General features: G+C 39.6%; 1 pseudogene; it reads right to left on the bottom strand.

Annotated features, from left to right (window-relative positions):
• Nucleotides 1-1,429: 1,429 nt before the first annotated feature.
• Nucleotides 1,430-4,061, bottom strand: LOC102141772 (nucleosome assembly protein 1-like 1; annotated as a pseudogene).
• Nucleotides 4,062-17,164: the final 13,103 nt, after the last annotated feature.

Raw genomic sequence — 17,164 nt, 5'->3', positions numbered from 1 at the left:
CTGTAAAAATTATTTCAGTCCCCTTTTAGTTCAGTCCATACAATCAACTCCTGTGTCTCTTGAAAGAAGTTCATTTTGGTTGTCAGCTTCTCCTGGGTCTGAAGACAAGGCTTCAACTGTATCAATGTTCAAGATTTAGCAGGGCCTTTTTCAGACCCATGAGTCAAAATCCTATAACTTAACAGCACAAGGATTAGTTAATAGAATATTTATACTAAAGAAAGTCCCATTATTCTAACATGTCACAAATTAAAACACTGTGATTTGGTGTTCAGTAGTTACTGCCTGTAGCACTTCAATCATTGTATTAAAGTGATTAGGTTGTTCCTTGCATATAACTAATTAGTAGCATTCTGGTGACAGAATTTTGATCCAAAGCATCAAAAAGTGATAGGTCCTGTGCCAAGCTTATCAAAGTAAGACAACCAACTTTTCTCTCCATCATTAAAAAATGGTAAATGCAAATATAAGTTTTGGAAATTCAATAAGGATAAATAATCTCCTTTTACTTAAATATTATACAACAAAATAGGGACAAAGTAAGAACAAGCACACAATAATTTCTTCACAGCTATTTAAAAGAGCATCATCACACATTTCATTTTTATATTTGAAATTTTAATTTTAGGCTGCAAAAACAAAAACAAGCAAACAAACAACAAATAACTTGAAAACAGGCTTGTCAAATGATGGAAATTCATCCTTTCTAGGGAAGCAGAAGGTAGACCCCTACCACAGAGAAAAGATGCTTAGTTAATGGAGGTTAAATTTAAAAGTACAGCTAAATGCAGTCTAAATTATGAAAATCCTGTTCTATTCACCTCACTGTGGTACCAGTAACTATACTAAGTCAGGTTACTTTACGGTTAACTATGTCACCTATAACACAATAAGCCATTAACAATCTAATACAGTTACTGGGTGTGCTTATACTGGAAATTCTTAACCATATAGTTGTGTTGCCAATTTGTTTTAAATGATGAATTGTCTTAGTATAAGTCACTGCATTTCTATAACAAAGCAATGAAAGGCACAGCTAATCTGAGTGGACTTAACCCTATTCAACAACCAGCTGAAAAAATACTTTGGTTCTTCAAGAAAAAAATCACAAAAAAGTGTTTCCTTTAACAGTTGTTAATTTTCCCAACTGTACTCCAAGAGCCACATAAAAATATTCCAGAAGAACCAAATTATGTAGCAATGAATGAACAAGTGTGACAGAATTTGTGCATTCAACATCTCGGCCAGAAAAACTAGTTAAAATGCCAGGTAGAACAAATTGGTCTTTAAAATATCAGTTTCCTGTCGTTTAAAAAAATTAACCTAGTCTACCAAGAAAATACAAAAACATAAGGCTGTAAGTGAATAAGAGTTGTGTTTAGGGTACTATAGTGCAGGTTATCCTCAAGGCCACATACATCCTGCTTCATTACTGCTTGTGCTCTGCTGGATTTTAATCCTTCTTTGGGTCATAGTCTGGATCGTTTTCCTCATCTCCTTCTACTTCTCCTTCCTCATCCACTTCTTCACTTTCTTCATCATAATCATCATCATCATCTTCAGTAGCTTCCCCAGTAAAGTATAACACTGATCCTGGGATTATACACTAAGGTAAAAAGTGACCAATTTCGACGTCTGCAGCAAGGATTGCTTCAGCAGCATCATCCAGATCTCCACTCTCAGAAACTTCAGGAGGGGCAAAAACATTAAAGAAAGAGTCATTGTAAACTGTTTTAGTCAGAGTACGAACTGTCCCACGTCCCTTGTCTTTCTGCTGCTTCTTAATGGTTTTCAAAGTGACATTCTTTCCTTTTTCCAATCTATTTGGCACGCTGTAAAACCCATAATTTTTGGTCCATCAAAATAAAAGGGATCAGAATCATCTGGTTCTGACCTCATCCTATATGTCTTTGTCAGCACTTCATTTTTAAAATATTCATTGGTTTCAAAGTGAAATTCTAAGACAAAACTCATGGGCTGGCCAGCATCTGAGAACTTCACTTTAATATCTTCCAAGTGCTTCAGAATAGGTTCATCACGTTCCTGAAGCATATTGTGTCCGGAATTGGTGGGTTCTTGGTCTTGCTGACTTCAAGAAAGAAGCCACGGACCCTCGCGGTAAGTGTTACAGTTCTTAAAGATAGTGTGTCCGGAGTTTGTTCCTTCTTCCTGGTGGGTTCGGTGGGTTCGTGGTCTCGCTGGCTTCAGGAGTGAATCTGCAGACCTTCGCAGTGAGTGTTACAGTTCATAAAGACAGCGTGAACCCAAAGAGTGAGCAGCGGCAAGATTTATTGCAAAGAGCGAAATAACAAAGCTTCCACAGTGTGGAATTCCACAGAGTGCTGATTGGTGCGTTTACAATCCTTGAGCTAGACACAGTGCTACACAGAAAAGTTCTCCAAGTCCCCACTAGGTTAGCTAGACACAGAGTTAGCTAGATACAGAGTACCAATTGGTGTATTTACAAACCTTGAGCTAGACACAGAGTACTGATTGGTGTATTTACAAACCCTGAGCTAGACACAGAGTGCTGATTGGTGCGTTTACAATCCTTAAGCTAGACACAGAGTGCTAGATGGAAAAGTTCTCCAAGTCCGCACTAGGTTAGCTAGACACAGAGTTAGCTAGATGCAAAGTACCAGTTGGTGTATTTACAAACCTTGAGCTAGACACCGAGTACTGATTGGTGTATTTACAATCCTTGAGCTAGCCACAGAGTGCTAGAAGGAAAAGTTCTCCAAGTCCCCACTAGGTTAGCTAGATACAGAGTGCTGATTGGTGCGCATACAATCCTCTGGCTAGATATTAAAGTTCTCCAAGTCCCCATCCGTTCAGGAGCCCAGCTGGCTTCACTCAGTGGATCCTACACCGGGGCTGCAGGCGGAGCTGCCCCCAGTCCCCAGCCGCGCCTCACTCCTCAGCCCTTGGGCTGTCCATGGAACTGGGCACCATGGGAGCAGGGGGCAGCGCCTGTCCGGGAGGCTCAGGCCGTGAGGGAGCCCACCGCAGTGGGGGGAGCTCAGACATGGCAGGCTGCAGGTACGGAGCCCTGCCCCGTGGGGAGGCAGCTACACCTGGTGAGAATTTGAGTGTAGTGCCGGCAGGCCGGCACTGTTGGGGGACCCTGGCCAACCTCCGCAGCTGCTGGCCGGGGTGCTAAGCCCCTCACTGCCCTGCGCCTGCAGCGCTGGCCTGCTGCTTCGTGTGCGGGGCCCTCAGAGACTGCACCCATGCCCACCGGAACTCGCACTGGCCAGTGAGCGCCACACGCAGCCCCGGTTCCCGCAGGCGCCTCTCCCTCCACACATTCTGGCAAGCAGAGGGAGGAGGCTCCGGCCTCAGCCAGCCCAGAGAGGGGCTCCCACAGTGCCGTGGCGGGTTGAAGGGCTCCTCAAGCGCTGCCAGAGTGGATGAGGAGGCTGAGGAGGCGCTGAGAGTGAGGGCTGCTAGCACATTGTCACCTCTCAGTATCACTGAGCAAGTCAACATTCTTAAAAACAATTAACCAAAATTCAGGCATTCCTTTGGCATCTTCTTTTTCTTCCTCTTTTTTCTCATCTTCAATCTTGGCCTTTTCTTTCAACTCCTCTGAAATCTCATCATATTCTCTGGTTTCCATTCACTTCTTCTGTAGGTTCATAAATTGCATTAATAATCTCAAATCGCTTATCAAATAGAGGCTGACAGAGAACGGCATACTTCCTTTCAAGATTGTGAACTTCCTCATAGAATTGGGCTTCTATATGTGCACATTTAACTTACAGGTTTTTGAGAGCATTCACTTGTCTTTTAACTACCCTAGGCAGGCTTTCAGTGTATCCTGTTGGATACATTGTTGGTGTTTCTATTATACCATCAAGTCTTTCTTGAAGAGTTGAAGAATCTGAGGATTTTGCATCATCTGAAAGGTTAGCTGACGTGCTTTGATTTTTGTTTCTTCACCGGTTTCTTCTTCTTCTACTTTTTTAACGTCATCCAAACTTGATCAAATTCAGACTGTTCTTTGTTGTCAATGTCTGCCATGTTGTAAGAACTCCAAATATCGGCAGCTAATATGGGGAGCCAGGTGGCCAGAGCTGCACAGGAGGTGACTCAGGGTAGCAGCGGTGGCTCCACGAGCAGATGGCACTAAAAAAGCCATCACATTTTCAAGATTGGTTTCTAGATACAGTAGTGACAACTGATTAGGTAACTTTCATCACTAACATTTTCAAATATAGTAAATAATAATCCATTGCACATTTCTAAATTACTGAAAGTTTCAAGTGTTCTCACCACAAAACATAAGTATTTGAGGTCATGAATATGTTAATTAGGTTGATTTATTTCACACTGTATTCATAAATCATAGCCTCACATTGTACTCCATAAATATATACAACTATAATTTGTTAAACTACAATAAAAATAAAGATTAAAAAAATCAACCTGTGTTTTAAGGTCATATAAATGGCTTTCTGATTCTTTCCTGAGAACTTTTTTTAATAGGAAGAGAACTCAAAGATATAGTATGTAGAATCCAGGAAGGATAACATGGACACACAGGAAGGGTTATGGCGGGGAAAGAATGTAGATATGACCTGGAAGGTTGGGTTGACACAGTCACATTTTGCCTACTCAGATATTTTACTTGGGTCAGCCAGTGTGAACTGCCAGTTTAACATGTGGGGAAAGTAGAACAGTGCATGTTTCAACCTCAGCCATCTTATGAGGCTGCACATCTTGGTTCCTTTATTTTACCTATTCTCTCTGGGTTACCCACATGGGGACTGAGGCACGTGCATTATTCCCTGCTTCCTAAGAGCCGCACTGATCTGCCTCTTTTTCTATCTTTGAGAATTTTGCTTAGAAGTCAAGGTCAAGTTGCAAGGGGGAACTGTAATTGGCCTGGTTTGGTATCCTTGGATTAAGAGGGAGGAAGGAACAATTGTCAAAGCACCCTTCTTTCTTTTGATCACAGGTGATCCTATGCTGAGAGGAGTATGGTTTTATAAGCTTTTCAAGAAGGGGCGAAACCAGGCAGTGAGAAAGCAAATCTCTTCTCTCTAGTGCAAAATGTAGAGGGGCCATGATAAGGCTTAGAGCATGGTGCAATACATTATAAGCACTCAATAGCTATTAGTTGAATGAATCAAGTGCTGTGGGTTTCTTCCCTCTTGTCTTTATGGCACCTTATTACTCTTTGGGTATCTGTAACTGATGCCGATGATGTCTACTGATGTCCTGATGTCCCTCAGTAACTTCTGGAACTTTTCCCAGTGTTTTTCTCCTCTGAAAAGAAGGCACTTGAAGGTCCTACAATTCAATCTAGCCCAAGTTACGTACCACCTTGAACATTTGCTGTGTTTCATAAGTTAGGTAGAGTCTATCTGGAAAATACAGAGGCACATCATTGGGGCCACCACTGCTTTCCCACCCTATTTTGATCAAAGAGTGTCCAAGGAGGTCCTATCTTCAGAAACCGGCAAAAGTCTTAGTAGGGAACATACCAATGAGGTGGTCACTGCTTAAGGGAGTTTCTTGGCCTGCTTTAGAGTTAGACTTTTGTCCTTTCCCATTCTTTTCTCAAGAATGGTAGAAACTCCGGTTGGAGAAGAAACCAGGCTTCTATCCACTCCATGCTATTTTAAAAATTTATATTTGGTTTACAGCAGAGAGAAGGCTATCTGCTTACTCTTACAAGAAAGACTCTACACAGAAGGGGGTACTTCCTCAACCTATATAAAGGTTTCTCAATATGTTAGGTGCTAGGCAGAGAGGTGGAGCCTGTGAAATATAGCTTATATAAAACAAAGGGCTAAGAAGCCCATTTGGAGGAATTCTTTGGCCCAAACTGAAGAGCCTTAGGAAAATGTAAGTCATTCTTTAATTATGGAAGCACTATTTAGGGGTTTTCAATGTGTGGTCAGAGCTTATATCAGAATCATCAGGGAGAACTTACCTAAAATGCTGATTCCTGGTCGACTCCTTGCCAGCTGAATTAGAATCTCTAGGAGTGGGGCTAGGAAAATCTATGTTGTAAGCTAATTTCCCTGGTAATCCTTCTAAGAATCACCAAATAATGAGTGCTCTAGGGGCCGTACTTTACATTTTGTATTCTAAAACTTGAAGAAAACACTCCATGTTTGTTATATTCATAATTTTAATTTTATTTTTGGCTTAAATAGTGTGGTAGGCAGAATTCTAAGATGATGCCCAATGACTCACCCCTTGTAAAACTCTTTTTTCTTGACTGGGTGGAGCCTGTAGCTTGTGTCTAACCAGTAGACCATAGCAAAAATGATGGAATATTACTTTTTGGATTATGTTACATTCTATTGCAAAGGTAAAGGAATTTTACGGATGTAATTAAGCCCTCTAATTAGTTCACTTCAGGTTAACCAAAAGGGAGATTACTTTGGCAGGCCTGACCTAATCAGTTGAGCCTTTTAGAGGAGGGTCTAGAGGTAGAGAGAAAAGAAGCAGCAGAGACGTTGTCCTGCTGGCTTTGAGGAAACAAACTGCCACATGGTGGAGAGGGTCATATGGCAGGGAACATGTGCAGCCTCTGGGAGAGAGAGCCTCAGTCCTACAATCCTAAGACTTGGATCCTTTCAGTAACCAGTGAGCTTGGAAGAGGAGCTCAGCCTCAGATTGCAGCACCAGCTGACATCTTGAGGCAGCCATGTGAGACCCTGAGCTGAAGACCCAGTGAAGATGTGCTGGGATTGTGTGTACTTAGACCCATGGAAACTATGAAGTAATAAATGTGTATTTTCTTCTGTTGATGTTTGTTATATGGTAATAGAAAATTCATGCACATAGTAGAGAATAAAATGTCTTATTTTTCAAGAATTGTGAATTACATATAATCTTCCCAGTTGCTTTGACATCTATGGCAACATTGGGGTTCTGGTACCTGTTGGAGAATAGGACATCTTTCCAAAAGCTACGTGGGGACAAATTGTTTTAAGGGCATCAGTTGACATATGTTCAACATCCATACATACTCTTTTCTGTGATTTATTGTCTTGGAAAGGAGCCTGCAATTCAGGAAGCCACGTGCATCCTTCTTTTCTGCCTTTGTTTTCACTTTCCAAAAGAAAGGCATAAATTCACACCTCTGAAATCTTCCCACAGTGAATAGTTCAGAGGTATAAAAACCTCTAATCCAATGAAAAATATCAGTTATGATGATGATTTCACTGATTAAAGGATTTTGTAACTTTCTCTGTCTTTTACATATTTCGGGGGGGGGGGTGAAAACTGTGGCATTAGACATGGTATTTCAGCTTCTGTGGCAATTCTCCAAACTCAAATATATTGTAAAGTAGAGTAGCAGAAGCGATGGCATTTTCTTATATCCCCTACTTGTCAGTGAGTGCAATACTTCCTGGGGAGAGACACATGAGAGGAGAGTGAAGAGAATATACTCCATTCTCTCTTCACTTCCGGATGCAGTCACAGAGCAGCTCCTACCTGGTGTGTGACAGTGCTCACGACAGAAGGAAGAGACATAGCAGTAAAACATGGTTGCTCCTAAAGATGCTTGAAAATATTGAAGATTAGAGAAGCCTTATTTTGTCCAGGTAGCAACCTCATGGGAAAGGTCTGTTCCAATACTATGCATCTGCGTTAGAATTCAGAAGTGAGATACTTGTTACAAGAACATGTGTTAATGGTTACTTAGATTGAAAAATGAGGACAGACTTTTTCTAATAGAAAGCAAATCCAATTTGGTTGATTGGTTTTCGTGATGACAACTGGCTTTGCATGGTGGGTACCTCCATAAATTGACAGAGCTGAGTCTGCAGTTATGAGGTTTGGATGCATGTATTGAATGATCAGATAAAAATATGTTATCAGCCGGGCACAGTGGCTCATGCCTGTAATCCTAGCACTTTGGGAAGCCGAGGCGGACAGATCACCTGAGGTCAGGAGTTTGAGACCAGCCTGCCTAACATTGTGAAACCCCGTTTCTACTAAAAATACAAAAAATTAGCCAGGTGTGGTGGCTCGTGCCTGTAATCCGAGCTACTTGGGAGGCTAAAGTAGGAGAATCGCTTGAACCCAGGAGGTGGAGGTTGTAGTGAGCCGAGATCGTGCCATTGCACTCCAGCTTAGGCAACAAAAGTGAAATTCTGTCTTTAAAAAAAAAAAAAGTTGTCAAAAATATTTTGAGTAAGGAGTACTATAATTAACAATATTTTGATTTTCCAAATTCACTCCATATTAGATTACACAAAATGTTTTCACGTGGAGTAACAGGTATAATTATGTATTTGTTGATAAGCCTCAGTAAAGCCATTTAAAAAATAATTCTCAGAAATTAAGTGAATGAGTATAGTGTCTAGATAATGAATAATTTTAAAACTCAGTTATTTACAGTTCTTAGGTTTTGACAAAATTAAAGGAGAATCTAACTGAGCTGTCAGTCAATAAAACATTAAAACAATTTTTGACAGATTGCAATATAATGTTGGGCATTTAAGTAAGAAGCAAAATTTTTTCATTCTAATTTACTTACCTATGTGAAGAATTTTTTAATTGCTTACATCTATAAAAATGAAAAAAGAGTAATGGATTTAATTTTGAATGAGTTTGAACAGGTGACTGATAATACCAGAATTCGACTTTGTGGGGAAAGTAAAGTGAAAAATATAAGTTCTGGAGCAAAAAGGAATGATGTAAATTTTCTAACTATCAAAGAAAACTTATTTATGTCATTTTAAAGCACATGATAGCTTGTCTTACGACTAGACATTTTACCCAATTTGGCAGGTTTGAAAGAATGATGGAATAGTTTTATTTAAATGGTTGATTTTTACAATGTGCTGCAAATGACAACTTTTGAACATTTTAAGGCATACAATGGAAAGTTTTAGCTGTTAACTTTAACCATTTAGAGGAGACCTATAGTTTCTCAAAATTATTTTAGGATATATACAGTTAAAAAATGCGAAGGCCGTTGATTGCCTTAGTCAACAATAGTCTAAGGAATACTGGGTGAATTCCAGACCTCAGAGGCTTACAGCAATGTGGATTTGTTTCTCATTCATGTTAGTTGTGCTTCTCCTCCATGCTTCAGGCCAAAGAGGTGCCTACCTGGGACATGACTGTGTTCTTGGCAGAGGCGAAAGACATAGAGGTCACATGTGGTCACTTTCAAAGTTTAAGTTTGTAAATGGTGCCATGATTTCCATCCCATTTTCTGGACCAAAGCAACTCACATGGCCAGGCCTGACATCAATGGAGCAGAGAGCAAAATCACCCCACTGGAAGGATCAGCAAATAGTTGGGAATAAAAATGAAATCTACCACAGTGATCTACAGAATTACAGACACTGATAATGGGGTAACATATGGAAATGCACAGTAAAAATGAAGTTGCATAAAAGAGAAAAATCAAGAGGGTCCTCAATATAAAAACAGGGGTACAAGGACAAAATTTAGTATGTTATTAAGAAGACAGGCTTTTGCTTATTTGGAACAACCCGTTTTCTGACTCATTGGAAATAATTTTAGTTGCAGTCATTTAAATGGTTAATGGAACAGAGCTTTAAGGCTGCTGACATATATGTGCATCAAGTCCAATCAATAGCATTTTTTTTATCTGAACCTTTATGAAATTTGATGTTTTGTATTGGCAGGTTTGTTTCATCTTTATCTTTCCAATAAGTACAGCTTCACCACTTGCCATTTGTGAAATGATTTGTTCATCTATTTGGAAACAGAATGTTAAAAGTTCGTCAGGGAAAATAATGAGAAAACAAACCCTGTTTTGAAATCTTGAAAGTTTCCCAGTGTAAGAAACTTCGTAGGAACCTTCTGGAACTCTGAGATGAGAACTTGAAGGATCAGTCAGTCAGTCAGCCAACTCTTACTGCCAGTCTGTGACATAAGTGCTTCCAATATTCAAAGCTGTTCTGTCACTTGATATATTTTAATGTGGAATCTCACCTCCTACAACTGTATTGGGAGTTTTTGAAACATGAAAATTTCATATGTAAGTTCCCAGAATTATTATGTGTTTAACATATTTAAACATTTTTTTCCCTTAAATTTCAATCTGGAGTAGTAAAAAGATTGATACATTGTAGTTTAAAGAGAGTTTAGGAAAAACATTCATGAGCCATTATCTGTTTATTCTCTTTTACTCCCAATAAACTGAATTCATAGCCACTACAATGTAATGTGATGCATTATATATTGATTATAAAAGACCCTTTCCCTTTGGAATACTACATGCAAAATACTTAACATTTTTGCCAGATATACAGTAAACACTCAATAAATGTTTGCTAATAAAAACAATAAACACATTCCCAACAGTTTGATGGGATGGGGGAGAATGGTTAGGCAACTGATGGCCAGAGGGAAAAAACTTAATTTTTATTTTTTAAAGGAGTTTAGGGTGTCTGTATTATTTTTTACATTGACAAATAAAATTGTATATGTCGTGTACATTGTGATGTTTTGAAATATATTACATTGTGGAATGGCTAAATCAAGCTAATTAATATATGCATTATCTCACATAGTTATTTTTTTTTGGTGAGAACACTTAAAAATCTACTGTCAGTGTTTTTAAAGAATACAATATATCATTGACTGTAGTCACCATGTTGTACAATATACCTCCTTTAAACCTTATTTCAAAAAATTATTTTCTTTTTCACTATGTAGAGTAATGGGTGTGTTAGTGAATAGTTTAAGAGAGTTGACTTAGCAAGTTCAGTCAGAAAGGGTATACGTGAGCAGCAGGATTCTGAGGATCAGTTGCATTTGTGATTCTTTTTCTCTGATGATTTCTTAGACCTTTTACTGGTGATCTGAGTGTCATCTCCATGTTTTGCACTTTATTCTGGAAATATTTCCCACAGATCTAGAAATAGGAACATTTTGTTTGTTCTGATTTATAATGGCAGTCAAATAATTATGCCTGTTAATCATCCTTTACTATTTTATCTGTTAGTAAGCACAATATAACTGTAGGTAACTTTTAATCTAAGTGAAATCTCAAATAATTTTAACTACTTTTGTTTTCAGAATTAGTGGATTGGAGTTAGGACTCTTTGATGCTACTCTGAAAACAAACTGGAACTTCTTTTTTTTTTTTTTTTTTTTTTGCTTCAAAGTGATCAACCTAGCAAATGCAAGCTCAATAAGTCCTTTCTGAAATAGTCAGTTCGAATGCAAAGTGAGTTTATAAGAGTTTGTCTGTAAATGTTGGCCTAGCACAATTAAAAGGAAAAGGTATAAATTTGAGAAGTTGGAAGAAAAACCTATTTTTGAAATTTTTTTGATGCTTATCATCATTTTCCCAATTTAAGCCTAACTACTAAGTTGTCTTCCACTGTCCCCAGTAGGGGAGAGGCAGAAAGAAACAATGTTTAATTGGATTGCAACTACATGACCCCAGCACTTTTCATTAAATCAGTGACAAATCAGCCAAACTAGTTTGGTGTCTTGAAGCCAAAACAACTTCTTGATTAACTAAATTTCTCACTTTTTAAATTGGTGACTTTCTTGTTGCATGGATACAGCATTAGCTAAACAAAAAAAAAAAAAAAAAAAAGAGATTTTCTGTAAACCATAGGAGGCATTTATGATACCTGTCAAAGCAGCTGTAGCAAGGCCAAGTTGGGAGCTCCTGAACATAGTGGCAAAGGCAAAATTAGCTTTGGATCTTCTCTGCCCTACTTAAAGCTCACTCCCACTCTAGTTCTGGTAACCCAGCTCCAGGTACCAGAACATGGGGTATGGAAACACCCACTCAGTGTTGTTATCCCACAGAGCTATCTGTCTTGTAATCCTAGCTAGGAGCTAACTAATAGTGACTTCAGGCTGTTACCTTCCAGGGAATATTTGAATGCAAATGAGTGATTGGAAGGAACAGCAACTCTAATCATTTTATTTCAAGTAGATAATGGATGAAATTTTGGAGGTTAGGAAATTCTCAGATCTTACCCCATAGATAGCAGTTTGCCTATGCTGCTATGGGCTGGTCCATGTAATGAACACGGATGATACATAGACAAGGTGAGACACTGAGGACATTAGTCCAATTCTTCATCTAGACTGCCATTTTTTAAAATTATACTTTAAGTTCTGGGATACATGTGCAGGATGTGCAGGTTTGTCACATAGGTATACATGTGCCATGGTGGTTTGCTGCACCCATCAACCCATCATCTACATTAGGTATTTCTTCTAATCCTATCCCTCCCCTTGCCCCCCACCTCCTGACAGGCCCTGGTGTGTGATGTTCCCCTCCTTGTGCCCAAACGTTCTCATTGTTCAATTCCCACTTATGAGTGAGAACATGTGGTGTTTGATTTTCTGTTCCTGTGTTAGTTTGCTGAGAATGGTGGTTTTCAGCTTCATCCATGCCCCTGCAAAGGACATAAACTCATTCTTTTTATGGCTACATAGTATTCCATGGTGTATATGTGCCACGTTTTCTTTATCCAGTCTATCATTGATGGGCATTTGGGTTGGTTCCAAGTCCTTGCTATTGAGAAGTGCTGCAATAAACATATGTGTGCATGTGTCTTTATAGTAGAATGATTTGGGTATATACCCAGTAATGGGATTGCTGGTCAAATCGTTTCTGGTTCTAGATCCTTGAGGAATCGTCACATTGTCGTCCACAATGGTTGAACTAATTTACACTCCCACCAACAATGTAAAAACGTTCCTATTTCTCCACATCCTCTCTAGCATCTGTTGTTTCCTGACTTTTTAATGATCACTATTCTAACTGATGTGAAATGGTATTTCACTGTGGTTTTGATTTGCATTTTTCTAATGACCAGTGATGATAAGGTTTTTTTCATATGTTTGTTGGCTGCATGAATGTTTTCTTTTGAGAAGTGTCTGTTCATATTTTTTGCCCACTTTTTGATGGTGTTGTTTGTTTTCTTCTTGTAAATTTGTTTAAGTTCCTTGTAGATTCTGGACATTAGCCCTTTGTCAGATGCATAGATTGTGAAAATTTTCTCCCATTCTGTAGGTTTCCTGTTCACTCTGATGATAGTTTCTTTTGCTGTGCAGAAGCTCTTTAACTAGATCCCATTTGTCAATTTTGGCTTTTGTTGCAATTACTTTTGGTGTTTTAGTCATGAAGTCTTTGCTCATGCCTATGTCATGAATGGTATTGCCTAGGTTTCCTTCTATGTTTTTTATGGTTTTAGGTCTTATGTTTAAGTCTTTAATCCATCTTGAGCTAATTTTTGTATAAGGTGTAAGGAAGGGGTCCAGTTTCGGTTTTCTGCATATGGCTAGCCAGTTTTCCTAACACCATTTATTAAATAGGGAATCCTTTCCCCATTGCTTGTTTTTGTTAGGTTTATCAAAGGTCAGATGGTTGTAGATGTTTCATGTTATTTCTGAGGCCTCTGTTCTGTTCCATTGGTCTATATATCTGTTTTGTTACCAGTACCCTGCTGTTTTGGTTACTGTAGCCTTGTAGTATAGTTTGAAGTCAGGTATTGTGATGTCTCCAGCTTTGTTCTTTTTGCTTAGGATTGTCTTTGCTATATAGGCTCTTTTTTGGTTCCATATGAAATTTAAAGTAGTTTTTTTCTAATTCTGTGAAGAAAGTCCATGGTAGCTTGAAGAGAATAGTATTGGATCTATAAATTACTTTGGGTGGTATGACCATTTTCATGATATTGATTCTTCCTATCCATGAGCATGGAATGTTTTCCCATTTGTTTGTGTCCTCTCTTATTTACTTTAGCAGTGGTTTGTAGTTCCCCTTGAAGAGGTCCTACAGGGCCCTTGTAAATTGTATTTCTAGGTATTTTATTCTCTTTGTAGCAATTGTGAATGGAAGTTCACTCATGATCTAGCTCTCTATTATTGGTGTATAGGAATGCCTGTGAGTTTTGCTCATTGATTTTGCATACTGAGACTTTGCTGAAGTTGCTTATCAGCTTAAAGATTTTCTGGGCTGAGCTGATGGGGTTTTCTAAATATACAATCATGTCATCTGCAAAGGCTTTATTTCTTTCTCTTGCCTGATTGTCCTGGCCAGAACTTCCAACACTATGTTGAATAGGAGTGGTGAGAGAGGGCATCCCTGGCTTGTGCCAGTTTTCAAAAGGAAGGCTTCCAGCTCTTGCCCATTCAGTATGATATTGGCTTTGGGTTTGTCATAAATAGCTCTTATTATTTTGAGATATCTTCCATCCATACCTAGTTTGTTGAGTGTTTTTAGCATGAAGGGATGTTGAATTTTATCGAAGGCCTTTTCTGCCTCTATTGAAATAATCATGTGGTTTTTGCCATTGGTTCTGTTTATGTGATGGATTACGTTTATTGATTTGTATATGTTGAACCAGCCTTGCAACGCAGGGATGAAGGCAACTTGATCATGGTGGATAAGCTTTTTGATGTGCTGCTGGATTCAGTTTGCCAGTATTTTATTGAGGATTTCCGCATCGATGTTCATCAGGGATATTGGCCTGAAGTTTTGTTTTTTTGTTGTGTCTTTGCCAGGTTTTGGTATCAGGATGATGCTGGCCTCATAAAGTGAGTTAGGGAGGTGTCCTTCTTTTTCTATTGTTTGAAATAGTTTCAGAAGGAATGAAACCAGCTCCTCCTTGTACCTCTGTTGAATTAGGCTGTGAAGCCATCTGGTCCTGGGCTTTTTAAATTGGTAGGCTATTGATTACTGCCTCCATTTCAGAACTTGTTATTGGTCTATTCAGGGATTCGACTTCCTCCTGGTTTAGTCTTGGGAGTGTGTACGTGTCCAGGGATTTATCCATTTCTTATAGATTTTCTAGTTTGTTTGTGTACAGGTGTTTGTAGTATTCTCTGATGGTAGGTTGTATTTCTGTGGAATCAGTAGTGATATCCCTTTATCACTTTTTATCGTGTCTACTTGATTCTTCTCTCTTTTCCTCTTTATTACAGACTGCCATTTTTATTCCTATCTGATTTTGGGGCAATGAAGTTGAGTTTTGAGAATTTGCAACCTTTAAAATGAGGAACTAAAGAAAAGAAGGACAAGGGCATATGACTATAAATATTAATAAGTATTGAATACTATTAATGTACCAATCACTGAACTAGATACACAGGTGAGTAAAACAAGGTAGTGTCCTTGTCCTAATGGTGCTTGCTAGGATAGTGGTGGGAGCTAGCAAATAACCATACAAACATGTATATGTGTGTGTTCATGTTATATGTGTATATGTATGTGCATGTGTGTGTATTTGTGTGTATATTTATACGTAAAATGTGAATTTTAATAAATACTGTGAATGAGAGGCAGCCATTCAATTTTGCCTCCTAGGGGCAGATTAACTCAGTGGTTACATTCACAGACTCTGGATCCAGGAGACTTGCATCAAATTCCAGCTCTGCCACTTCTTAGCTGTGTCATCTTAGGTGCATTACTTAAGCTTCCTGTGTCTCCCTTTCCTCATCTGTAAAATGGTGATAATAACACCGACTTTATAGAGTTTTTGTGAGGACTAAATGAATTAACATATGCAAAATGATTACAACAGACTCCAGCACAGTGTTAACCTTTAGCTAGTATTATTACTGGGGGTCAGGGAGAGAGCCTCATTGAGGAAATGACAGGGATGATTAGGAGGAGGCCCCGTGAGAGGGTTAGGAAGTGTGCCCCAGGCCAAGGGAAGAGCTTCTGAGGGGAGAAGCAGCTTGGCACACTGGAGAAACAGAGAAGAAGTCTACTGGGGTGCACCAAGTAGCCACAGGATGGAGAGTAGACTCTGGAGTGGGGACAGAGATCAGATCATGTCAAGATTTGAAGAGCATTTTAAGGATTTGGATTTTATTCTAAATGTGGTGGAAAGTGACAGACATGTTTTACACTGGAAAATGACGTGATATAATTTATGCTTTAAAAACAAACACTCTGGCTACCTTGTGGAGACCAGACAGGAGAGTGGTGGTAGGGAAACCACTGTGGGGGGCTATGTTAGGGTTCTCCAGAGAGCATGACTGGGGGTTGGGGGCATAGAGAGAGAGAGAGAGAGAGAGAGAGAGAGAGAGAATGTTAAAGAGATGGCTCACATAATTGTGGGGGCTGGCAAGTCTACAGGGCAAGTGGGCTGGAAATTCCAGCAGGGGTTGATGATGCAGTCTTGAGTCCAGTGGCAATCTGGAGGCAGAATTCCTTCCTCTTCAGGGGACCTAGGTCTTTTCTCTTCAGACTTTCAAATAATTGCATGAAGCCCAGCTGTGGAGGATAATCTGCTTTCCTGAAAATCTACTGATTTAAATGTTGATCACATCCAAAAAACACCTTCACAGCCACTTCTGGACTGGTGTTTGACAAGACAGCTTGACATCACAGCCTAGCCAAGTTGCCACACAGAATTAACCATCGCAGGGGGTATTTCCACCATCAAAGTGGGAGAAGATGGTGGATTAGGGTGATGACTGAGGGGATTGAAATAAGTGGCCGGAGTCAAGCTTTAGTTTGAAAATAGAATGAGCACACTTGGTGCTGATTGCAAAAGGGGATAAGAAGCAGGAGCAATCAAGACCATCCCCTGGATTTCTGGGGTAAGCAAAGAGCACAGCCCTACCTCATCCATCCAGGCAACTTCAGTGGGTGGGGGAGAGAGATACTACCAGGGAGAGTGGAGAGAGAGGGAGGGAAGAAGGAAGAGAAAGAAAGAAACAGTGTGAGCATCCTTAGGTACAGAGAAGGTGGGGAAGGTGGGGGAGCTTAGCTCAGATGTTGAGGAGCTGGTGTTTTACCTGGGAAATGCCATGACAGAATGAGCAGGGGACATGGTATTCTCCATCAGTGATCTTATACAACAGTGCCCTCAACTCCTACTAAACATGGCCCAAAGGATGTCGGGAAGGACTGGCTCATTCCACTGTGAACCAGAGCAGATGTGGGGTGAGAAGGCTTCCTTTGTAGAAAGCATAGGGAAAATTGTTTCAAAAGGGGGACAGTCTCTGCTATGCCAAATGAAGTCAAGAGGTCTAGGTCTGACTTAAATGGTAATCCCATTTGAAAAACATCTTGACAGCCACTTCTAGACTGGTGTTTGACCAGATAGCTTGACATCACAGCCTAGCCAAGTTGACACATAGAATTAAGCATCTCAGGAGGTATTTCCACTATCCAGGTGGAGAAGGGCTCATTCAGTTTGACAACGTGGGCATCTCTGGTACCCTTGAGAGT

This window comes from Macaca fascicularis, chromosome 17 (assembly GCF_037993035.2).
Source record: "Macaca fascicularis isolate 582-1 chromosome 17, T2T-MFA8v1.1".
NCBI lineage: Eukaryota > Metazoa > Chordata > Mammalia > Primates > Cercopithecidae > Macaca > Macaca fascicularis.
Note: the sequence above shows the minus strand (reverse complement) of the source record. Positions and strands in the feature narration are given on the sequence as shown.